Here is a 26,715-nt window from a genome sequence, read left to right as displayed (position 1 = left end):
GCGAGACCGCACCGCACAACTTACTGGTGGAGCCAGTTAGCCGAGGAAATTGTTGGGACCGATAGAAACCAACCCAACATTGCCTTCGCCTATTTTCTGGCGTCAGAACGGCTCATTTCGATTTAACAAACTCCTCTCACGAACGCACGACACCCCTTCTAAGTTGGCGTGACCGACCAGGTGGAAGGATGGGAAGGAGTGAACTACATCCACCGACCGTTCGACATTGCCGCCAAATGAACATGTGATGTTGGGTAACTTGTAGGACCATCATATATGTAAAATATATGGCATCGAATCAACCAGGTACACCGCAAAATTGGTTTGCTGTAATCAAAAAGTCAACACCATTGGGCAGAATGAAGCAATAAATACCCCTATTCTGACCAATTGACTTGACAAGTGTTTAATGAATTTCTCTGACCACGTTGAAGTGCTAAGATAAGATACCCTTTTCTTGAGGTATATAACCATTTTAACTTTGCATGAAAATATGTGCATAAGGTAACAGAATCAATCAAAGACATATCTGAAGACTTGTCAGATTAATTTGAAATCAATTCAAGTCCAAACTCCCTCCTTAACCGTGCGGTAAGATGCGTGGCTACAAAGCAAGACCTGAGAAGCAAGACCATGCTGAGGGTGGCGGGGTTCGATTCCCGGTGCCGGTCTAGACAATTTTCGTATTGGAAAGTGTCTCGACTTCCCTGGGCATAAAAGTATCATCGTGTTGACCTCATGGTATACGAGTGCAGAAATGGTAACTTGGCTTAGAAACCTCGCAGTTATAAACTGTAGAAATGCTTAATGAATACTAAGCTGCGCGGCGGCAGTGTCTCAATGGGGGATGTAATGCCAAGGAAGAAGAAGAAGAAGTCAAGTTCAAACTCGCATCATAAACTCGTTTCTGTGTGATGTTTGAGTGACTTTCTGTGTTTGCATTATCTGATTGTTGCACTCTTCAATTAGTGCACTCCAGTCACAGAACATAATGCATTGAATCACATAACTGACCATAGCTGTTGCATGTCAGAAAAATATGCTGGCTGTCATTTACATGAGTGCCACTGATAGTACAATAAGGGGACAAATGTACCAAGTGCTTTGTACAAAGGAACATTACTTCACAATTTTCAAAAAGAGAAGTTATTTTTTCAGTACATATAATCAGTGTGTTAATAGTGTTACCGTCGAGTTTGTCACCCTAGAATAACCAATTCTACCGCTTGACTGACTCACTACCAGTGTGTCACATCGATAGGTTGTCAACGGTGGAATGACGAACGAAGATTGAACCAAGCTAAAAGTTATAAATACTGTTAAAATACTTACCTAAAATTTCCTAAACCTAAGTAAAAGCTAGTGAAGGTGAGTTAACTGAATTTGAAGTCAATATTAAAGCTATAGTGAATTATATTCTGACATTATCGATTAGAATTAATTAATAACCTTGAAGTTGGGCAGTAAACAAGGGCCATAAACGTTCAAAGGGGCACTGAAATGTTAGTTCTACTGAAAACCTAATTATCCAACACTATAGCTAACCATTGTTTTGTAGTTTTAAAGCAATAAATAGTTGCTACAGAGATCATTGTGCCGTTTGTTTATGTCGTCAACAAACTTCAAAAATTTCATGGCGAGTCATCAATCTACCGGTAAGAAGGATGGATGTGCTGATTGCAACAGACCAGATGAAGTGGACAATATGGTCCAATGCGATACGTGCGATGTGTGGTGCCACTTCAGTTGTGCTGGTGTATCAGGGTCAATTACCGATCACTCGTGGATGTGTGCCTGGTGCCAGCGGTGGCTCTCTCGTCCCTCATTAAAGGCTAGTGTCGCCAGTCGATCTTCGTCGAACTTAGCGGAAGGTATGCAACGTCTGCAAGAACGACACGAGTTGGAAAGACAGCGAGTAGAAATAGAACAAGAAAAGAAATACATACACGAGCAGCGAAAGCTGTTGGAAGCTTCGATTGCGGCCGAAGAGGAGAGAAGGAGCCAGGTGAGTCGTACAGATAATCGAACGAGGGTCCGAGACTGGATCGAGTGTTCGGATGTGGAAGCATGCGTAGCAGAAAGTCAATTGCCAGCTGCACAAGCGATTCAACAGCAAATCTCCAATCAAAACCAGACGGATTCTAATGCAGTAGGTCAGCGGTTCTCAACCTTTTACTTGAAAGGTACCTACTGCATTTTCTGAGGTACCCCCAATTTTTCGCTGTAAATAAACATAAGCGTACTCTCAAGATATATGCAAATCGGACCTGGAAACTAACGGGATATATGGCTCTTCAAAAAGCTGTCTGAAATGTTTGGTACTCCGTGAAATTTTCAAATTCAAATTACTAAGGCTAACAGCTTCCTACAGGATTTTAGGACTATTGAGAGCTTTAGAGTCTCTTGAAACTAGGCTTCCGGGACGGGAAAGGAAGTTTCCAGGGGGCTTCCGGGCCTCTTGAAAGGAGGCTTCCGGGCCTCTTGAAAGGAGGCTTCCGGGCCTCTTGAAAGGAGGCTTCCGGGCCTCTTGAAAGCAGGCTTCCGGGCCTCTTGAAAGGAGGCTTCCGGGCCTCTAAAAAGGAGGCTTCCGGGCCTCTTGAAAGGAGGCTTCCGGCCTCTTGAAAGGAGGCTTCCAGCCTCTTGAAAGAAGGCTTTCGGGCCTCTTGAAAGGAGGCTTCGGGCCTCTTGAAAGAGAGGCTTCCGGGCCTCTTGAAAGGAGGCTTGGGGCCTCTTGAAAGGAGGCTCTGGGCCTCTTGAAAGGAGGCTTCCAGGCCTCTTGAAAGGAGGCTTCTGGCCTCTTGAAAGGAGGCTTCTGGGCCTCTTGAAAGGAGGCTTCCGGGCCTCTTGAAAGGAGGCCTCAGGGCCTCTGGAAAGGAGGCTTCCGGCCTCTTGAAAGGAGGCTTCCGGGCCTCTTGAAAGGAGGCTTCGGGCCTCTTGAAAGGGAGGCCTGGCCTCTTGAAAGGAGGCTTCCGGGCCTCTTGAAAGGAGGCTCTGGCCTCTTGAAAGGAGGCTTCCGGGCCTCTTGAAAGGAGGCTTCCAGGGCCTCTTGAAAGGAGGCTTCCGGGCCTCTTGAAAGGAGGCTTCGGGCCTCTTGAAAGGAGGCTTCGGGCCTCTTGAAAGGAGGCTTCTGGCCTCTTGAAAGGAGGCTTCCGGGCCTCTTGAAAGGAGGCTTCTGGGCCTCTTGAAAGGAGGGCTTCCGGGCCTCTTGAAAGGAGGGCTCTGGCCTCTTGAAAGGAGGCTTCAGGCCTCTTGAAAGGAGGCTTCCGGGCCTCTTGAAAGGAGGCTTCCGGGCCTCTTGAAAGGAGGCTTCCGGGCCTCTTGAAAGGAGGCTTCAGGGCCTCTTGAAAGGAGGCTTCCTGGGCCTCTTGAAAGGAGGCTTCCGGGCCTCTTGAAAGGAGGCTTCCGGGCCTCTTGAAAGGAGGCTTCCGGGCCTCTTGAAAGGAGGCTTCCGGGCCTCTTGAAAGGAGGCTTGGCCCTCTGAAAGGAGGCTTCCGGGCCTCTTGAAAGGAGGCTTCCTGGCCTCTTGAAAGGAGGCTTCTGGGCCCTCTTGAAAGGAGGCTTGGCCTCTTGAAAGGAGGCTTCCGGGCCTCTTGAAAGGAGGCTTCTGGGCCTCTTGAAAGGAGGCCTGGCCTCTTGAAAGGAGGCTTGGGCCTCTTGAAAGGAGGCTTCCGGGCCTCTTGAAAGGAGGCTTCCGGGCCTCTTGAAAGGAGGCTTCCGGGCCTCTTGAAAGGAGGCTTGGGCCTCTTGAAAGGAGGCCTGGGCCTCTTGAAAGGAGGCTTCCGGGCCTCTTGAAAGGAGGCTTCCTGGCCTCTTGAAAGGAGGCTTCGGGCCTCTTGAAAGGAGGCTTCCGGGCCTCTTGAAAGGAGGCTTCCGGGCCTCTTGAAAGGAGGCTTGGCCTCTTGAAAGGAGGCTTCCGGGCCCTCTTGAAAGGAGGCTTCGGGCCTCTTGAAAGGAGGCTTCAGGGCCTCTTGAAAGGAGGCTTCTGGCCTCTTGAAAGGAGGCTTCCGGGCCTCTTGAAGGAGGCTTCGGGCCTCTTGAAAGGAGGCTTCCGGGCCTCTTGAAAGGAGGTCTCCGGGCCTCCTCAAAAGGAGGCTTCGGGGCCTCTTGAAAGGAGGCTTCCGGGCCTCTTGAAAGGAGGCTTCCGGGCCTCTTGAAAGGAGGCCTGGCCTCTTGAAAGGAGGCTTCCGGGCCCTCTTGAAAGGAGGCTTCCGGGCCTCTTGAAAGGAGGCCTGGCCTCTTTGAAAGGAGGCTTCCTGGCCTCTTGAAAGGAGGCTCTGGCCTCTTGAAAGGAGGCTTCTGGGCCTCTTGAAAGGGGAGGCTTCTGGCCTCTTGAAAGGAGGCTTCCGGGCCTCTTGAAAGGAGGCTTCCGGGCCTCTTGAAAGGAGGCCTGGCCTCTTGAAAGGAGGCTTCCGGGCCTCTTGAAAGGAGGCTTCCGGGCCTCTTGAAAGGAGGCTTCCGGGCCTCTTGAAAGGAGGCTTCCGGGCCTCTTGAAAGGAGGCTTCCGGGCCTCTTGAAAGGAGGCTTCCGGGCCTCTTGAAAGGAGGCTTCCGGGCCTCTTGAAAGGAGGCTTCCGAACCTCTTGAAATGAGTCTTCCGAGCCTTCCGAGGCTTCCTTGAAAGAATGGCTCTTAACCGTTCATCACGCGCGCGGTCCTGGGACGCTCATGCAGGTTTGCTCGTGCTGTGTTCCGCAAGCGAAGTTTTTTCGTTAGTGTTGTATAAAAAAACCTACTTCATACTCCACTTTTTTTGAATCGCAACGAAAAATAAGCGCCAGATTGCCGCCTAAGGAAAACATATCTTCAGAAAAAAAAACCGCCACGTGGTGGATTATGGCGATGAATGCTTTGATAGCACGTGCTATTTGTACTGCGGATAAATTCTACACATCTATGAGACCCTTTAAAAATGATCACAACAGTTGTCATTTTGTTGCAAATTACAATACAAAAAACAACAGCGCGCGTGCTCGAGTGTTAAAAAGAGGCTTCTAAGCAGCTTACAAGGAGGCTTCTTAGAAGCGTAGAAGGAGGATAACAATCCTCGTGCAGTAAAGGAACTGATTTTTTTTTTTAAAAAGCCTTCATGCCTCTCAAATGGTGGCTTCAAAACCTTTAGACTCTAGATTTTAGTTCAGAAGCATATTCTAAACATAACATAAATTATTTTGTTTCGATCATGTAGAAGATTTTTAAAATTTGTTCATTAGACGTTTTATCCTGTTGATCTTTTGTTCCGCAGCCCTTCAAACACTGTGCTGGGCATAATTCAGTTTAATTTACTGAACGCCATACTTATTATGTACAAGACAATAAGATTGAATAATAATTACAATACATCCGCCATTACGCACCTTTGTCCGAGGTACTCCTTGGGGCCAGCGAAGGTACATGTACCCCAGGTTGAGAAGGAACTATCTTCGGGGCTTCCGTCAGATTTGGACATCCAACCACACAGTTCTCCCCTTCGAGACAGAACTTTACCTCCATTTGATACTTTCGTCGATATCAGTGTTCTTCAGCCAGAGTCGTCTGGTGATTCTCAAGGAGATATAGAACATCGAAAAGCCATAAGTATGATCCGGGGGTTGCGAATCAGATTAGATCCGAGCCAACATCGCCTCAGTGAAATTATGCAGGTGCAGTGCCTCAGGTGCAGAAGATGGTGTTCAAACTAGGTCCTTGAGGGTCGGAGATCTTGTACTGGTTGTAGACGATGGCCGGCATAGTGAGTACGAGGCAAGGCATTGCAGGTCTTCGAAGGAGCCGATGGCCGAGTCCGCCAAGCCGGCATTCAAACACGCCAAGGTGTGTTCAGACGTCCAACAACAAGGCTGGCAGTACTCGACGTAGAGGGTCAAGGTGCTGTCCTAGGCTATGTAGGGAAGCACGGGGGGAGACTGTTAACAGTGCTACCGTACAGTTGTTCACCCTAGAACAACCGATTCTACCGTTTGAATGACTCACTATCAATGTGTCACATCGATAGGCTGTCAACGGTGGAATGACGAACGAAGATTAAACCGGGCTAAACGTGGGAGAAAGTTATAAATACTGTTAAAATACTTACCTATTTGTACTTAATCTAATTTGTCACTTAACTAGTTTCCTAAACCTAATTAAATGCTAGTGAAGGTGAGTTTACTGAATTTGAAGTCAATATTAAAGCTATAGTGAAATATATTCCGACATTATCTATTAGGACCAATTAATAACCTTGAAGTTGGGCAGTAAACAAAGGCCATAAATGTTTAAAGGGTCATTGAAATGTTAGTTCTACTAAAAACCTAATTATCCAACACTATAGCTAACAATTGTTTTGCAGTTTTGAAGCAATAAATATTCGCTACAGAAATCAGTGTGCCGCCTTTTGTTTCTGTCGTCAACACAGTGTGTTGAAATGTAGTACTTTTTAGCACACACCATCGTTCTCATCTACGAGTGTTAATAAACATTATTTTTTGAATTCTTTATTAAAGAGAATTTAAACCCAAAGCTGATTCATTCTCTGCAGATTGGGGTGTGTTTGCAGGATGGGTTGAGCAGGGTTGGACAGTTTTTGACAAACCGTCCCCGACCAGAGAGCTTACATTTGAATAATATAAATTTCATTAGAGAGGTCCTTGTTCGATGAGGCGAGGAGGTCGATTTCCGGTCCCGTAGTTTGTATCGTTGTCCGAAGAGTTAGTTGTAGTAGCCAGTAGCCAGGTCGTCAGACTTGCCTAATCTACATCAAAAATGCTATATCTGATGTCGCGTGGCAGGTCCCATTCTGTTACAGTTTGGGACAATCACTTGTTATTTTGTTACTATGTTTATTTATTATCCTGTCATTTACAAGAAAAGACAATATTATTATCATTGGCATTAGTTCAATTTTACATTCGCTTTTCATAATCAATTGTTTGTTTTGTAAACAATTAACTTTGCTTTCTCCCCAATGACCCTCGTATCCTATCTTTAATCGGTAGAGAATTAGGGTAGAGAATAAATGTACCAAATATGGTTGAAATCAATCTTCCTGTAAGGACAGTAAACGGGAATGTAGGTGTCTCAACCAAGCCAAAATCATTTCTGCTTAATCAATCCAACGAAAACCAAGATCGATTTAATACAAGTTCCCTTCCATCGAGATACCATCATACCTGCTGTTATAATGTGCTTTCGCGCTAAGAAATCTACTACTGAAAGCGCAATCGACTCCCACCCTCGCCACGTAGAACGCACTGACCGTACTTGACAGTGAGCCCCCTTCTACACGTATGCTAGGCATGTCTTGGCAAAGGGAAAATCCATTCATATTGTCTATCTCCGTATCAAATCGCACATGTCAGTCGCGCGCGGAGCTTCACAGACAACCCCGCGCAATGTAATTTCCATTCTTATTTCTTTTCTAAAGTTTCCTCGCCACCCGCTGCCTGCCGGCCGTTTTGGTACGGTGGCGCGTTGTTGCGGTGAAATTGTCCATGTGGGACCGCACCGCTTTTTCTCTCTTACTCTGCCATTTTCCACTAGGTATGTGCTTTGTACCTACACATAGCTTACTCTACTACCAATCCCGATTGTTAGGAACAGAAAAAAAAAAATACCCCGACATGGGTTTCAATCTAATACATAGTCAGAGAGAAAATATGAAAACTAAACTGAGCACAACAGAAGCACAGGTGAGTTTTATATACATGTGTATCTGCCATGCAGTGACGAACAGCCGGCAATAATCAAACCATCAAAAAACTAACACAATCATCGCAATAAAACATTTTCTTTTGGCTCGAGGCGTCGCGGGGTGGATCTAGTATTTAAAATCTGACGGAATTATGACAACTTACAGCCGAATACTTCCTGGTTTTGAGGGAGCTTTTGAGCAAATTACCGACCAACTGAGATTAACTATCAGTATCGGTCAATGAAATTTGGATTAATTAAGTTTCGAAAACATGCTGGATATCAATTCACTATATATATTGAACTTGTAAAATTTGAATGTTCATTTAACTTTGTCTCATTGCTCTAAATTTGTAATCAAAAGAGTGAGAGCCGAAATGCATTTCTAATGATACATCACGAGATATTTGAGGAGATTTTGCTCTCGTGGCTCAGATTTTATATTTAGAGAAATGTACAGTCTGACACAACTATTATACCATTCAAGAAGCGTTATAGTTTCATTAAACATAATAAAGTGAATGACGCTTCTGAATAATGTTTTCGACGAACTAGTTAAATGACAGGTGTTTCGCAAGAACCTTTAAAGCATATGTATAAGCCACCTACCACGAGTTTGAATCGGTGGTGACGAAATAGAGGTGGTTGCAGAATTTGTGTGCTTGGGCTCACTGGTAACAACACCAGCAGAATTCAAAGAAGCATCATGGCAGGAAATCGTATGCACTTTGGACTACACAAAACGGTCCGATCGAATAGAATTCGCCGCCGTACCATACTCACTATCTACGAAACGATCGTTGTACCGGTAGTCCTCTACGGACACGAAACCTGGACAATGGTCGTAGAGGACCAACGCGTACTTTTCATACAACGTTTTCGAGAAGAAAGTGTGGCCAACTATCTATGACGGGAGAAGATAGCAGACGGTACATGGAGGTGGCGAATGAACCACGAGTTGCGAAAGCTGTTGGGAGAACCAGAGGCGCATCCACGTTCCGAGTCGTGGGTAGGACAAATAGAAAATGCCAATTTGGGGAAACAGTTCTGGAAAAGAATTCCTAACCTCTTCAAGATAAGCTTCCGAGCTCTTGAATGGAGACTTCCGAGCCTCTTGATGGAAGGATTCCAAGCCTCTTAAAGGGAGGCTTCCAAGCCTGTTAAAGCCGGCTGAGCCCTGAAAGGGGACTTCAGAGCCTCTTAATAGGAGGCTTGATCCTCTTGAGAACAGGCTTCCGAGCCTCTTGAAGGAGGGCTTCAGAGTCTCTTGAAAGCGGATTTCGAGCCTCTTTAAAGGCTTCTAAGTATCATAAAAGTAAGTTTCTAAGCTACTGAACCTCTTGAAAGTAGTCTCCAAGCCTCTTGAAAAAGGCTCCGGAGCCTTTTGAAGGGGGCTTCCCAGTCTCTTGAAAGGAGGCTTCCGAGAAGCGTAGAACGATTCTTCTAATTCTCTTGCAACGAAGCAACTGAACTTTTCGAAAAAAAAAATTCATGCCTCTCAAATGGAGACTTTCGTACCATCAGACTCTAGATTTTAGTTCAGAAGCGAATAGATTGATTGCATTGAAGTTTTTTTTAAATTTGTTCATTCGACGTTTTGTCCTTTTGATCTTTTTATCGCCCTTTATACACTGTGCTCGTTTTGGAGGGCAGGATTCAATAAGCTTTGATTTACTAATCGTCATGCATATTATGTACAAGACTTGGAATAAAAAAATTCACAATTATCAAACTTTATCAATAAGTTTGATTGGAATTGTAATACAGTCGACTCTCTACATCACGATGTTCTATTTCTCGATGTCTCTCCCTATGTCGATGGTTTTATCGGTCCCTTCAATCTACATACATTTGGGATTTCTACATCTCGCTAACTTCTCTATCTCGATATCTTCTGGTCATATTTTGTTCAGGATTCTCACTTCCTATGTCGATATATTCGAATTTCTAGACTACTAGACCAGTTTTGGACAATAACAAACACAACAAAAACAAGAGATGACATTTGTTTTGTTATCGTTTTTCATTGCAACGAGCTTTTATCGATCTAGTAACTCTTTCAATTTTCCTTCCTCTCCTTATATCGATGGTCCCTTCATTATCGAGATGTGGAGATGCGACTGTAGAGCCGCCACTACTCATTCTTGTCCGAGGTACCCCCTGGGACCGGCGAAGGTACTCCCAGGGGTACATGTACCCCAGGTTGAGAACCGCTGATATAGATTACCGAGACTTTCAGCCTGTGGCTGGCTCGTCTCGGAGAATCTGTTTTCGGAGCTCAGAACCCTTTAAGAGCGGTCTTCGGTATGTTTCTAGTTCCTCAGATTTCAATAGACCTTTTGAGGTTTGAAGAAGACCTTTTCCGTGGGCTTTGAATAATCCATTCAATCGTGCTTAATCATAACGTCTAAAATATTTAATTAATCGTATTTGCAGATTTCAGCAACTTCTATTTCACCTCTGTAAAACATAGACATCTTTGAGCGCTTTAGGGATTTTAAAGTGCCTGAAGTCTTAAACAACAATCAATCAGTAGTCTATTGCTTTAGGATACCAAAAACATCTATGATTATTGTTTAGACTCTGATTAACTTTAAAATCATCTTCTAACACACAAATTCTTGCCATCCAATGACTTCATATGTTCTTACCAGAATCATGGGTAGGACAATGCTTTGACTGTCCCACCCAGGAAAATTCATGCGTAGGACATGTCCTACCTGTCCCACCCACTCCCGGCGCCACTGGGGAGAACCATCTATTGTTCACACTGCGAAAATCGAAAGGCTGCGGTAGGCCGGGCACGTAGCCAGCATGTCTAAAAATAGCCCGATGAGAATGGTTCTCGATAGCGATTCGACGGGCACAAGAAGGCAAGGGTGGATCGATCAGGTGTAAGAATCAGGTAAAAAATAATAAATATTTAGCAAGAACCCTCTTTTAATATTAAATATACATTCAGTGACTCCAAATGCAGCAACACATCAATTTTTTTTTTTTTCAAAGCAATTTCTAATATGTTATATATACTATACTTGTGTTATATATATATACTTGTACATGACACACCTCTCCGGAGGTGCAAAATCTTATTGAGCGTTTGTTCTCCATGTCAGGATCGGCTCACAACAGCGTCTGTTCTCCATGTTAGGGCGGCTGATCATCGTCCGAGTGCCAGCGAGGACTCGTGATGAAACTGTGCACCATGGTCCACCGGAAATAAGAAGGAATGGTCCTCCGGAAATTTAGGGGTTTGGTGTCAGGCCCTGCAAGCCAGCCTTTAAAATCATAAGCAACGAACAATCAACAAGAGAGTACGGACCGGAACCATCGGCGAAGACCACTGCGACGAAAAGGGACTAGCGATTGGAGCCTCGGTTCGTGGAACTGCAAATCTCTCAACTTCATCGGGGAGCACACGCATACTCGCCGATGTGCTGAAGGACCGTGGATTCGGCATCGTAGCGCGGCAGGAGGGTTGTTGGAAGGGATCAATGGTGCTAACGTTTAGAGGTAATCATACCATCTACCAGAGCTGCGGCAACACACGTGAGCTGGGATCAGCTTTCATTGTGATGGGCGATATGCAAAGGCGCGTGCTCGGGTGGTGGCCGATAAATGAAAGAATGTGCAGGTTGAGGATCAAAGGCCGGTTCTTCAACTTCAGCATAATCAACGTCCATAGCCCACACTCCGGAAGCACTGATGATGATAAGGACGCATTCTACGCGCAGCTGGAACGTGAGAGTTCGTAGTTGGCCCAAATTCCACAGATGATGCACCTTCCTATTTCACGACTAACATTATTACCAGCCGATAGCAAGGATCCAAGGTAGACGAATTTCTCGCCCACCACGAAAGTATCCCTGTCTATCGTAACTCTGCTTCCCAGACGGACCCCGTCACGCTCGGTTTCGCCTTTATCTTCGATGCATTCACCATCAGTCCAACTTTTGTTGCTTCACGTTTTAGGCGGGTGTACAGTAGGGCGGTTCACATCCCAAAAATGTTCGAAAATTCCAACTCCCATATGTCTATCAACTTCTTTTTGGTTATTTAGGAGAAATTGGAAAAATTTCAAGCAATTTGGAGGTGATTTAAGGGTGGCGCAAAGGCAGTTGGTGTTTATATAGGAATTTAGTGGATTACGACTGTGAAATTTGCAACTTAATTTTCGGATTGTCTTTCAGTCACGAGTAAAAGCGTTGACAGTTTGACTTCATCGCCGACGGTTCGATCCAGATGGGATCTTCTTCAGGTCCTGTGGTTTCATTATGACATAAATTAAAAAACTTAATCTACAATCTTTTTTACAAACTTACTCGATGGCAGTCAATTTGTTAATTACCGCTACTTTTTCACGGAGCTTTGTCCTGTTTGGTTTCATGTAGAATGTGTCTGGCCTCACAGTAGGAATAATAATTATTGCAATAAAATGTTTAGTCTGACTAAAAATGCCTTACTTGACAAAAATATAGATCACTTTTCGAATTCGTTCACTATCTTTTGTCACACACTATAGTGGGTGTTTTGCAGCCGGAGGATGGGCGATTACTGTGGGTTATGTGTATTGGGAGAAGATGCTTCAAACTGGAAACGCATACACCGATCCCCAAATACAAGAACTCAAGGAGAAAACCGCTCTAATAGATCACTGTATCACCCACCAACACTATTTTCATAACGATTTGACATTTGTAGGATACTTTAAACAAATTAAAAAAAAATTCCATATAAATTCCCATATAAACATAAATTGCCTTTGCGCCACCCCTAAATCACCTCCAAATTGCCTGAAATTTTGCCAGGACTCCTAAATCATCAAAAAGAAGCTGATAGACATATGGGAGTTGGAATTTTCGAACATTTTTGAAATTTGAACTACCCTAGTGTCTATTTCTGATTTAGTTACCATCCCAGACCGATCAAAGCAAGGGTGCAAAACTGTGTGAAGATTTCGAGCTCGAATCGCGCCGGGGACTAAGACAAGGTGGTGGACTTAAATGCCTGTTGTTCAACATTGCGCTAGAAGGCCGGGTATAATCAGGGTAGAAATATTTCACAGTCAATGCAGTGAAAAAACATGGATCTCAGTATAATCTGAAGTCGCCTTCATCGCCGCCGTGGTGATTGCGACTGGGTGCGGCCGAAAAATCATTTCCAACGCCAACCATTCAATTTCGCATTCAGCCACTCACAAGTCGCTCTGACAGGCTGCTCAGTTCGCGCCTTACCGTATGACTGTGGAATGGCCCATTTAAACGCGTGGTGATTTTTTTTCAATTTGCTGGGTGAATGTGTACATTTTGCTGTGGTAAATTTAATCTTCGCGGCGCAGTGGGTGATGTGAGTTCTGTTGTTTACTTTTCTGCCTGTCCGGGAATGTGAGGTTGATTTCAAAGCAGGAAGAAAATAAAAAATTAAAAAATATCACCTTCATCCAGTGCTGCTGAATATTTACAACCCTGGGTGTGACAGCCGAGGTACGATTTTCAACAGATCCAGTCAATTTATTTGTTTCGCGGATGACAAGAACATTGTCGGCCAAACATTTGCAACGGTGGCAGAACTGAACACTATTATTTATTCATACTAAGGCCGAAGTGGCCTGTGCGATAGATAAGAGTCTTCTCCATTCGGCTCGGTCCATGGCTACACGTCGCCAACCACGCAGTCTACGAAGGGTCCGCAAGTCATCTTCCACCTGATCGATCCACCTTGCCCGCTGCGCACCTCGCCTTTTTGTGCCCGTCGGATCGTTGTCGAGGACCATTTTCACCGGATTACTGTCCGACATTTTGGCTACGTGCCCGGCCCACCGAAGTCGTCCGATTTTCGCGAAGATGTGAACGATGGATGGTTCTCCCAACAGCTGTTGCAACTCGTGGTTCATCCGCCTCCTCCACGTACCATCCGCCATCTGCACCCCACCACCCCACCCTTCCTTTCGAAAACTCCAAGTGCGCGTTGGTCCTCCACGAGCATCGTCCAGGTCTCGTGTCCGTAGAGGACTACCGGTCTAATGAGCGTTTTGTAGATTGTCTGTTTGATACGGCGGCGAACTCTATTCGATCGGAGCGTCTTGCGGAGTCCAAAGTATATACGATTTCCAGCCACTATGCGTCTCCGAATTTCTCTGCTGGTATAATTTTCGGCAGTCACTAGTGAGCCCAAGTACACAAATTCTTCTACCACCTCGATTTTGTCACCACCGATGCAAACTCGCGGTGGGTGGCTCACATTGTCTTCTCTTGAACCTCTTCCTATCATGTACTTCGTCTTCGACGTGTTGATGACTAGTCCGATCCGCTTGGCTTCCTTCTTCAGTCTGATGTAGGCTTCCTCCATCTTCTCAAAGTTACGTGCCATAATATCTATGTCGTTGGCGAAGCCAAATAGCTGGACGGATTTATTGAAAATTATACTACTCGTGTTAATCCCTGCCCTTCGTATTACCCCTTCCAAAGCGATGTTGAATAGCAGACACGAAAGACCATCACCTTGCCGTAACCCTCTACGCATTTCGAAGGGACTCGAGAATGTCCCTGAAACTTGAACTACGCACATCACCCGATCCATCGTCGCTTTGATCAACCGTGTCAGATTATCCGGAAATCCGTGTTCGTGCATTAGCTGCCATAGCTGGTCCCGATCGATTGTATCATATGCGGCTATGATGTCTATGAATAGATGATGTGTGGGCACGTTGTATTCGCGGAATTTCTGCAGTACCTGGCGAATGGCGAACAACTGGTCTGTAGTGGAGCGTTCGCCAATAAAACCCGCCTGGTACTGCCCCACGAACTCCCTTGCAATTGGTGCTAGTCGACGGCATAAAATTTGGAAGATCTCCTTGTAGGCGGCGTTCAGCAATGTGATTGCGCGGTAGTTGCTACAATCCAGCTTATCGCCCTTTTTGTAGATGGGACACACAACACCTTCCATCCTCTCCTGCGGCAAAACTTCTCCCAAATCTTGGTAATGACCCAGTGTAGCGCTCTAGCCAGTGCCTCACTACCGTGTTTAAATAGCTCTCCTGATAGTTGGTCAACCCCAGGGGCTTTGTTGTTCTTCAGCCGGCCAATCTCATCCTGGATTTCTTGGAGATCCGGAGCCGGTTGAATTATGACCTGCGCGCGTTTCCCCAGGTCCATCACCATACCGCCATCGTCTGCCACATCGCCATTCAGATGCTCTTCGTAGTGCTGCCGCCACCTTTGGATCACCTCACGCTCGTTCGTAAGAAGGTTCCCGTTTATGTCTTTACACATATCAGGCTGTGGCACGTGGCTCTTACGTGAACGGTTCAACTTCTCATAGAACTTTGGTGTGTTATTAGCGCGGTACAGTTGCTCCGTCTCTTCACGGTCTCGATCTTCCTGCTGACGCTTTTTCCTCCGGAAAATCGAGTTTTGTCTGTTCCGCGCCTATTTATATCGTGCCTCGTTCGCCCTCGTGCGGTGTTGCAGCAATCGCGCCCATGCTGCATTCTTCTCTTCTACTAACTGCTCACATTCGCCGTCACACCAGTCGTTTCTCTGATCCGGGGCACCGTGCCAAGTGCAGCGGTAGCGGTGCTACCAATGGCGGATCGATTATATCTCCAGCCATCTTGAAGAGACGCTGCGCCTAGCTGCTCTTCCGTTGGGAGTGTCAATTCCAGCTGCTGCGTGTATTCTTGAGCTAGTCTAGGGTCTTGTAGCCGCCCAATGTGAAACCGCGGCGTCCGACTTGACGCGTGTTGTACATCCTCGAGAGTTTTAGCACAGGCATACTACAACGAGATAGTGGTCGGATTCAATATTCGCGCTGCGATAAGTGCGGACGTTCGTGATGTCGGAGAAGGATTTACCGTCGATTAGAACGTGGTCGATTTGGTTTTCCGTTTCTTGGTTCGGTGATCTCCATGTGGCCTTGTAGATATTTATGCGGGAAAGAAGGTGCTTCGGACTATCATTCTGCGGGAGGCTGCGAAGTTTATGCATCGTTGGCCGTTGTCATTCGATACGGTGTGCAGACTATCCGGTCCGATGACCGGTCTATACATTTCCTCCTTCCTACCTGTGCGTTCATGTCACCGATGACGATTTTGACATCCCGCAGTGGGCATCGCATCGTATGTCTGCTCCAGCTGTGCGTAGAACGCTTCTTTCTCGTCGTCGGGTCTCCTTCGTGTGGGCAGTGCACGTTGATGATGCTATAGTTGATGAAACGGCCTTTAATCCTCAGTTTGCACATCCTTGCATTGATTGGCTGCCACCCAATCACGCGTTGGCGCAACTTGCCCACCACTATGAAGCTGGTTCCCAGCTCGTTGGTGGTGCCACAGCTTTTGTAGAAGGTAGCCGCTCGATGTCCGCTTTTCCACACTTTCTGTCCTGTCCAGCAAATCTCCTGCAGCGCCACGACGTCGAAGTTGCGGGGATGTAATTCATCGTAGATCATCCTGTCGCAACCTGGGAAGCCTAGCGACTTGCAGTTCCATGTTCCAAGCTTCCAATCGTGATCCTTTATTCGTTGCCTAGGCCGTTGCCAATTGTATCGAGTCGTGTTATCTTCTATGTCATTCGTAATGGTTGTTTTAAAGGCGGCTTATTGGGCCTGCGCAAACCACCTGTCTCGTCGGAGGGCCATCGTGTCAGGGCTATTTAGCATCCCATCTAACACCAGGACTTGTGCTTGTGCAGTTTGAGCAGCACACGGTCGCTTTGGTGGGGCCTACTTGCGGATACGTACAGCTTTTTATAGAGGTTTAACAGGGCCCACTGTCAAACCCCACCACATCCTAGGCAAGCCCCACAACTCGCAGATGGCCTGGGGAGGGATCGTCAAGCCCTTGGACATAGTCCCTGCTGCCCGAGTTTGTTCAGGCAAGTGGCTAGCTTTTCCGGGTCCATCTTGGTGAGCTCAGCTCCGATACCATCCTTACCAGCTGCTTTATTTGGTCTTTAACTGTTGGATGGCATCCCTAACTTCCCTCAAGGTGGGGCTTGTTGACTTCCATCATCCGCTGAACTGACGTAATCATCTCCTCCGCTGCCCTGACTTTCACTGCCTGTACTCTCAGCGCCATTCATATGTTCCTCGTAGTGCTGCCTCCACCTTCCGATCACCGCACGTTCGTCCGTCAAGATGCTCCTATCCTTATCCCTGCACATCTCGGCTCGCGCCACGAAGCCTTTGCGGGATGCGTTGAGCTGCTGATAAAACTTGAGTGTTGAGGCACAGCTGTTCCATTTCCTCGCACTCCGCTTCCTTCAGGCAACGTTTCTTCTCCTGAAAAGGGCGGGTCTGCTGTCTCCACTTGCGTCTAACGTTCCACGTCCTGCCGGGTACCTTGCTGCAGCGCGACTGCTGCGCATATGCAGTGGCGACATCAGGTTGCTTCAGTCGCTCCAGGTCGTACCACGGTGGCCGTCGTCGGTAACGAACATTGTTGATGACGGATAGTTTTGGGCGCAGATTCACTATCACCAGATAGTGGTCAGAGTCGATGGTGCACATGGACCATGGTGCACAGTTTCACTTAGAGTCCCTCGCTGGCACTCGGACGATGATCAGCCGCCCCTAACATGGAAAACAGACACTGTGGTGAGCCGATCCTGACATGGAGAACAGACGCCCAGTATGATTTGCAACTCCGGAGAGGAGCAAACCCAACCCAACCAAATTGAGCAGATCGGGCTTCGGAGTTATGGCCATAGCAGCCCTGATATGCGATGATCAAGCAGTGTTGGTGATGAATTATTTGTCTTCCAAACCTCCCTTCCCCTTCCATATTATCACAAACAAACAAACAAAGCCGAAACAAACTCATGATTTGAAAATATTGCCCCTGTCTTTTAAATCAAATAGGTAGATAATAGTTTTTAGGAAAATAAATATACCTGAGGATAGTTGGTATAGTTGGTATAGTATAGTTGGCACAAATTGTAAAATGGCACATGAACTGAGAATTATAAACAATTCGTGAAACCATTGAAAACTTTTTAGCCCAGTTGGGTAGATGAAGTTTCTATATGGAATGATAATTTTCGGCTTGTTTTTACCCATTTTTATCATAAATAATAATAAAGTTTGTAACATTTTTAAGACTTAATTTGACATTTAACAGTTCCACATTTAAAACATTATTTGATTGGTACGATTTGTTTGCTTATGCTCGATAATTGTTAACTACAAAAAAAAATCCTTTTTTTTCGAATTCGTGCCAAAATGACGCTCATCCGCAGCTATCCACAACTGGATTCTCGTTCCGCAGATAATATAGACCCTAAACTAAACTGTGGTGGTGGTCTCTTGAGACAGCTCGGCCCTGCTTGCTAGATATAGGGGAAGTGCACCGGTTTTGGCCAACTTAGTGCCTCCTAGAGATGAGCCAACCTAGTGCTGAAAATCTCTTTAATAAAGATATATAAAAAAAACTTAGTGCCTAATTTGGCCAACCCTGAAAAATACATATTTTTCCAAAATAATCGATCAATTAGAAGCAGCGTTGAATCGTGAGGGATATATTTCTTGTTGGAACTAATGAAACCCTCCCGAAATGCTTTATTTTTGGAGTTATTCGCAAAATTGGCCAAATTAGGAACATGGCCAAAACCGGTACTATTCCCCTAGTCCAACTTAAGCAAAAAAACACATTTTTTTCAATAATTACTCATTCTTCACTTTTCAATCAAGCGTGTGATCTCAACAACATATCTATTTTAAAGTTTAGACAATTATCTTTCCAACGGTGTATTAATTCCCCAAATTGGACCATTATTCGCTGAGAAATTTGCATTTGTTTGAAATGCATTTTTTCTACAATTTTCACAATTTTCTTAAGTCTGATGTCTGTGGCACAATGAGTTTTCATCGCAGAGGGCTGAAAATTTGGGAATCTAGGTTTGAACTATCTGTCTATTAAATGGTATACAAGACAAGTCATTCAAAGCAAGTCAATTTTTCTATTTTTGGCCACCACTTTCCCCATAGTGCATTGAGGTAAGCTCGAAGACATGTGAAGATCGGTCGTTAGTGGCCGGGACTTCAATAAGTGCATTAGGATTCGGATATGATTTACATTGAGACTGAGTCTCATTTCCCGAGTTAACCTCAAAAGATACAATCCAAAAATTAAAAAAATACCCGATGATAATAATGCTTGTGCCTTTTAATAAGATGTCTATCAAAACCGATTCGATATTTGTCAAATTTATACAGCATACACGAGTTTCAATAATATGTAAACTTTCAGTTTAATTTGAATTTAGTTCGGGAAATGAGACAAAGTCTGAGAATATCATTAGAACAGCGTTCAGTCAATCCAAATATCCAAGATCCTATCGGCCCCCGAGTAGCAACTTTTACGTTTACGGTCATACCCCTCATAAATTTGCTAATTGGGTTGTGAGTGCAGTAATTTGAAGTAGGTACTGGCACGAATTACGCAATGCTCGGTAGCGACATCAATTGAGACTGGATCGACACCGGCGAAAATGATCGAGATGATCTTCTTATCATGCTCTGTGTGCGGTTCACATATCTCTCCGACAGATCCACCCCACCGATCATAATTTTGTGCATTTTTCCACCAGAGTGGTTCTCTCACACCAACTCTCCCGCTCCTTTCATCCGGAGGTGGCCACGCGGTGCGCGCCAAAAGAGGTGCTCTTGTTTCGTATTATTTTTTCGCTCTTTGCCCATTGCCTGTGTGTAGGCTCTTGCTGCTTTTTTTTATTATCGTGCCTTCTCCAACCAAACTTCATCACGCGGAGCCCGCGATACATAGGCTAACTTAAATAGTTTTTAGTTGTTCGTTTGTTGTCAAGGATACTACACATCGCGGTTACCGAAGTAACGCAAAATACAAAACAGTTCTAGTCGGTTCGTCCGCCCGTTCGCAAGGATCTGCCCGTTCGCTGCTGCCTTGCAGTACCGTGTGCTTGCCGTGTGTCCTTACCTGTGTCTATATCGGGTGCCGCTAGCGTGTGGCAAGTGTTTAGATACCCTGCCTCTCCCTTTCGGTGAGGGCCTGTGTATCCCATAGGGCTTGATCCTTACACCCCCGGGGAGGTGCCAGTTCGGTGGTTAGGGGTGTACCAGCACCCTTCGAACTCGAGACCCCGACCCAAACGCCCCGACAGAAGTGCTGCAGTGAGCGAATGAACGAGTGAGTGAGTGGGAGACTTTAAACCGAGCTCATGACCAATAATCATTTGATTTTGTGAATTACCAAGATTTGGTTCGGATTCCAGCTTTAAAGGATAACGAGCGCTCAGTGGAGCCACACACGCCGCCAGGACGAACCAGGATCACTGGTGCGCTTTGGAAGAACCTTCGAATGACGACCACTTGGCATTTGTGCGTCTGATATGGAGGACCTCGGTGTTCAGTAGAATATAAGCTCAACGTTTTTGAGTTCTGTTGTGTTAAGTTTCAGTGCTGTTTTCTCAAATCCTTTTGATTTGCGTTGGAATTTTTGGAAGGAAAGTACAAGTTTAGAAAAACGGAATGTTCCAAATAATGTATATGTAACAAAAGCAGAAAAAGTGATACAAAAATTCGAAAAGCTCCCGAACCTTGTGATAAAGTGAATCAAAGTGCTCTTCAGAACAGAACGATCGCCAGAAGGAATAAATCCTTTGGTCACGGTGCTATGAATTTGTAAGTATCTCCATCGACCGCACTTGTGCATTAATAGTCATAAATTACGAATGGCTGTCGAATTAATTTATTATTCCAAGAAGTAAAAAACACTTCATTGTTCTGAATCCGTTTGAAGCAGTGTCCGATACTGACGTGCATTGAGGTTCCAGCTCTGTTGGAAATTCATTCAGATTTAAGCAAGCGAATCGGCGCAAACGAATTCGGAGGATGCCATTATTCACGGACACTGTTGTTGGCTATCAACTACTTGATTTGTACTAGAGGTTTCCATGATGGTTATCATGGAACATCGAAAAAAAATTATTGAGTTGAATTATTTTACAAAATATTGCTATAGGGAAGATCCATTAATTACGTAACGCAAAAAATGACTTTTTTCAACCCCCTCCTCCCTATGTCACACTTTTTGTATGAAGTATCTGAAATTTTTATTTTTTATATGGATTGTCACACTTTGGACAACCCTTCCTCCCCCTCTAAGTGTTACGTAATTTATGAATGCTCCAATGATATATGAGAGCACAAAAAAGCTTTTTTCAAAAAAAAAAACTAATAAAATATAGATTGAAATCAATAATAGAATATTGGAATTTATACTTAGAAATGTTGGCATGCGTAATAATGTATATCATTTTCCTACAGTATTTGCACGAAGATTCAAAAGCTGAAACTTGGGATGAGCCTTCTATTTTCTTTGTATTTTGAGTTCCAAGGTTATGAACAACTCCGATCATATTCTGCGGGGTAGATTAGAACTGGAATGTGGAATGATACTCGAATATCGGAACGTCTATCCTTGAATAAACTATTCTAAAGCGAACATCATACTAATAGACTAGTAGTAAAAATGTTTTTATACATTTTGAAAGCAAATTTACTCCATTTTTGTCACACCGTTATTTTAGAACTTTAGAAAATTGCGCCCTAGAGGTTTAATAATTTTCTGCAATAAACTTCGGAAAAATATGTAAATTTTAATTATTCAATAGAAATAGATTTGCTGAAAGTCGAGAAAAATGTATGCGTTCAAAATCTTCGGCTCTATTTGAATAACAAGTGCATTGTATATATCCCCTCGAATCACTCTCTTACTCTCTCAATGTCGCGAAAAGACCGAGTTAGATGAAAATTTAAAATTATGTTTACTGAAACTTTCAGCGTAGCAAACGTGTTGAATAAGAATTAAGTTATCTCATTATCTCGCGCTTAGTATCATTATGGCGTAACGGCATTGAGGAATTCCTCTTAGTTGATTTTCTATTTCATCAATAACTCCAACTGGATTAGAAGTTAACAGCCGTAATTGTTGGTTCTGGCGCTAGAGGCAATCAATTTTATCACACCAAACCACAAAATTTGCTGACTGACTGCCGCATTTTGTTGATAAATAAAAAGAAAACATTGACATGGACGACAAAAATATATCAATGCAGGTACGCCGTTACTATGCCAAGCGCAAGAGTTATTCATATTATTACAGTCAAACCTCCATGATACAAAATCCATTGAATTCACGCTAAAAATTATGCACATGGATCCTACATTCAGAGATATGCGAAATCGGCCATATTCAGCCAATCGAGCATTGAGCACTGTCAAAATCTGAGCCAAATGAACATCGTAATTGTTGCAGATTGATAGGTATTGCGATTGTAATGGACCAGATTTTTAAAAAAGTTCTATCGAATGATCAATTTGTTTCTCTTCCGCAAGTAGAAGTAGTCTTGTTTATGTATGGTATTTTGTTCTTTTGTACTGGACTTTTATTTTAGTGACAATACACGTTTGGAGAATAGACAACATAATCGAAAAGTGTCATCAACTGCAAAGCCATGTACAAGCTCCAGCATTACAAGATTTAACGTGCATCGTCAATATTACATGCAAGTAAACGCAATCTTGTAAGGAAGAGGAGCATTTCAGCGTAGAATAGCGTAAATTTCCGTAAATCAAGAATTAACGGGCTGACGAACCATCATTGTTTTTTCTTCTGTGAAGCTCGTTGAGTCGAGACAATAAATATTTATCTTATCAGTTAGTCTTCTTCTTCTTATTGGCATTACATCCCCACACTGGGACAGAGCCGCCTCGCAGCTTAGTGTTCATTGAGCACTTCCACAGTTATTAAGGTTTATAAGGTGCGAGGTTTCTAAGCCAAGTTACCATTTTTGCATTTGTATATCATGAGGCTAACACGATGATACTTTTATGCCCAGGGAAGTCGAGACAATTTCCAACCCGAAAATTGCCTAGACCGGCACTGGGAATCGAACCCAGCCGACCTCAGCATGGTCTTGCTTTGTAGCCGCGCGTCTTACCGCACGGCTAAGGAGGGCCCTACGTCAGTCTGATAATGGCAAATACTCGGCGATCTAAGAAAGATTGCAATAAAGACTAAAAGCAAATTATTGTTTGTATTCATTCATTTCAAGAAAATGAAGAAAAATAATCTCCATAATCATTTTGATAAAAAACTTTTTCTGAGCTTTTGGAATGTCTTTACTTGTCATAACTCGAGTTAAAGGTCACGTTTGCGGAAAAGCCATCAGAATCCGAGTACCAACCTCCACAGCGGTTAGCTCTTTTTTGCATATTGAATATCTTTCGGATGCTTGATTTGTCCAATCTCCACATGTGCTTTTCTGTTGTATATCCACAGTCAAGCGAGTGCACATTGTTTATTAAGCGAGAGGATCGCACTTTAAGTGGTCTTGTTGTGTATGGGTTATCACGCCTATCTAAAGAGTAGGAGGTTGAGGGTTCGAGTCCCTCCAAGACACGTGGATTCTTTTTCGCAAATTTCATATCAATTTGTCCATTTCGAAACATGTGCTGTGCATATGCACAGCCAAGATATTTAACAAAAAAAAACAAGTTAAGTTATTGACCATAAGGATCGTCAACTGTATCTAGATTATTTATAAGCGCAGGAAGGATTATTTGCTATTAGACAGCCAGCTTGTTTTTAGGGAAAATGATGACCTACGGTTGAACGGTGGATACAGCAATTTCAACAGAACGTTACACTTTGTCACAGATAGATAGATAATGGACTACGCCGCATTGCTTCAGACATTCCAGCTGGTTAGGTATTCTGTTAGGGCATTCAGGTCTTATTAGAGTTTTACCGATAGCGCTCTGATAGCTCTACACCCAAAAAACAAATCTGACAATTGTTGTATAAAATCTGGGCATATACAATTCTGTAAGCTTTTTATACAAATATTGTATTAAAATAATACAAATCTGTATTGTTTTAATACAATATTTGTATAAAAAGCTTACAGAATTGTATATGCCCAATTATTATACAGTTTCTGTAAGGTTCTTATGCAGAACTGTATTAAAATCTGTCATCCCCTGGTTGGGACCTTTGTACACGAGAGAGGTGTCATCTACAAACAAAGACAAAGTGCCGCCTTCTGCAGGCTCTGGAATGTCGGAGGTGAGCAAGTAAAACAGCAGGGAATTGAAGGTACTACCCTGGTGGAAGCTTGCGATGGAATGACCTGGAGACCTGGAATATCTTTGCCGACAGATAGTTGTTGATGGTTTTCATCTGGTAGCTGGGAAGATTGTAGCAATGTAGTTTACACACCGGAACATGAGTTGTCAAGCGATCCGTAGAACCATTGTTGTCTAATGGGATCAAAGGAGGAATTGGCCTAGGTTTTTATGTTCAAACTTCGATAAAATTCCAGAACGTCTTGGCAGAGTCTGAAAGATCGTGGATCTTATTATAGAAATCACTAGGCCAGGAAAAGTGCCTCTTCCATGACGTGGAGCTGACCAGTCGAGATAGCTGGCGTAGGCTCACCGAAGTTCCAACTTCTGCTACCACCGGATAATAGTCCGAGTTATGGGCCTGGCGGTTGGCGATGTGGTCATCCATGTGGTAAAAAGGATGTCAAGCGTTGCGCGGGCCCAGAACCGTGTCAACTGAGTGGGCGCGTCAGGGCACATGAGGATGTAAAGGCTCTGCAGCTCATCATAGCACCAGATCATGCCATTTGGATTGGAACGAAAGTAGCACTATGTTCGATGTTTGGCGTTGAGGTTTCCTGCGATTATGAACTGCTCCTACCCCCGTGTAAGCTGATCATCCGATGTTCCATCGTCGGCTTTGGCTTGCGTGGGGCAATAAGGGGTCGTACACTTATCACGTCAGCCTTTTTTAGGGGTTTTCGACCCCCTCAATCCCATTAGTTGATTTTGTTCATGTATATGGTGTATGGTGCATAAAAAACAACAGACCCACTCCCCACCATAAGTGCTTACGTAATATGTGTACGGTGCGACAAAAAAGGTACAGAGAGCAGATCTGGCCGAAACGGGAATTCCAGCATCGTAGACGAGCCCTTCTTAGCGGTGCGATAAGACGCGCGGCTACAAAGCAAGACCATTATGAGGATGGCTGAGTTCGATTCCCGGGGCCGGTCTAGGCAATTTTCGGATTGGAAATTGTCTCGACTTCCCTGGGCATAAAAGTATCATCGTGTTAGCCTCATGATATACGAATGCAAAAATGGTAACTTAGCTTAGAAACATCGCAGTTAATAACTGTGGAAGTGCTTAATGAACACTAAGCTGCGAGGCGGCTTCATACCAGTGTGGGGATGTAAGGCCAATAAGAAAAAGAAGACGAGCCCAAAATTGGCTGAAAATCGGAGATTGCTGCTCTGGCGAGTAAACAAATGCAGAATCCTCCGAATGTAGAGATTGCTCATCTTGCTGCCGGTAGAATCCAGGATGGGGGAGGAAGCGGTGGTCATTCGCTGGTGGATGGACCAGATGTTGTTCGACTTATGGCTTCGGATGAGATCGAGGCTGCAGCAGCTGCGAACCTTTTCTTCGCTTGCAGTGGTAGAAGAAATAGAATCAGCCAACAGTGTTTGGTAGAGGCTTTCTTGAGGATGTCACAAAGCACCGCACGATTCGGGCAGGCCTTCGTGGTGGCCCGATGCTTGTCCCCACAGTTTACGCACTTGGAGTCCGCTTCAGCCAACCTCCGCACCATTTGCATCGAGTGTTCATGAAGCAGCTCCGAGTTCCGTGGGCGAAACGGATACGGTTCATACTTTGAGCAATGTCTCGATGCTCCAGTTTATATTTGGTCCACTCGATCACTGAGCTGTTGGTGGTTTTGATGAGCTTTTATCCTTTATCTGTCCATGAGCTAGAACCTAATTGATCCATCATGCTATATTAATGAGCTTGAGATTCTGCTGATCACGGTAGGTCCGCAATGTGCTATGCTCCTCTAGGGTTTCTTTCAGATCCTTCTCATATACGCGACTTTGGAAGGCTTATTGCCGAGGACATCGTGGACATAAAACAAAAATCATGTAACGTACAGGAACTCAAGTACCTTCTCGTAAAGAGACCTCCCCTCGGTCATTAGCTTCATACTTTCAACACAGAGTCGCAGTTGTTATTTTTAGCATTTGTATGTATCCATTGAACCATTGAGTTGACCCCACGAAAAAATCGAAGAAAAATCAGAAGGTTTTAAAAAAGTTGTGAAAATTGAAATTTATAAGATCTAGTTGTGTAAAAACAACAACTGTGTACATATAAATATTCGAGCACTTCTTCTTCCGCTCGGGTATTTTATCTTGAAACAGCGGTTGCAGCTTCTTTCTTTTCTTGATGGTTCCCATTCGCGATTCTCGAATTCAATTCGATTCGATTCGAATCGATTTGTTCTGATTCGCGAATTTGTAAATTTATTTTCATAATGATTTTTATATCGGAAACAAAAACACGTTATGAATAGCAACCCTATAACCAGAGATCGGCGGAGTGAAAAACTGTCGAATTGGCTACGTATGAAAATGCATGAAATCGTGAAAATAATACTGGCAACACTTGAACTTTTTGCTTGCTTCTTATGCTGCGTTATGCAACGAACACACCAGTCAAGCAGTTTGACGAACATTGACTCCACCACCAAGAAAACACTTCGGTTGCTGCTTTGTTTGAACGTGTATGAAGTTGTTCGAACAACCATTTGAGTTGGCGGTTCGGTTGGAAAAAATTAAAACGGTTGGATTTTGGTTTGAGTTGTCAGTTGCATTTGTAGTGAAGTTGCACAAACCCCCATATATTTTTTGATGGCTGGTGCTCAAGTTGGCGCTTCGGTCGTTCGTGTGCGATATTGTTGGTCGAATAAATTGATTGTTCGTGTCGCTGTTGGTAAAACTTGATGGATGTTTGAATAAACGAGAGGTGGAGTCAATGTTGGTCAAACTGCTTGACCGTGTGTACGTTCCATTATGGATGCAAAAAGTAAACAAGTCGAATTGGAATCGTTTTTAACGGTTCGATTGGAAACAATCTCTTATTCTAGTACCCCCGACCCCCGTGGGTCTAGTGGACCCCCGATAATTTGAACGGT

At 44.3% G+C, this 26,715-nt stretch overlaps 1 protein-coding gene across 1 annotated transcript in view; it reads left to right on the top strand.

Moving 5' to 3' along the window:
• Positions 1-19,463: 19,463 nt before the first annotated feature.
• Positions 19,464-26,715, top strand: part of LOC134211031 (uncharacterized) — a 93,703-nt gene continuing 86,451 nt past the window's right edge. The window contains exon 1 of the mRNA XM_062687559.1: positions 19,464-20,315. The gene's annotated coding sequence lies outside the window, so the exon portion shown is untranslated. The remainder of the gene's footprint in view (positions 20,316-26,715) is intronic.

This window comes from Armigeres subalbatus, chromosome 2 (genome assembly GCF_024139115.2).
Source record: "Armigeres subalbatus isolate Guangzhou_Male chromosome 2, GZ_Asu_2, whole genome shotgun sequence".
NCBI classification, from domain to species: Eukaryota; Metazoa; Arthropoda; class Insecta; order Diptera; family Culicidae; genus Armigeres; species Armigeres subalbatus.
The sequence above is the reverse complement of the archived record's forward strand: the minus strand, read 5'-3'. Positions and strand labels throughout refer to the sequence as shown.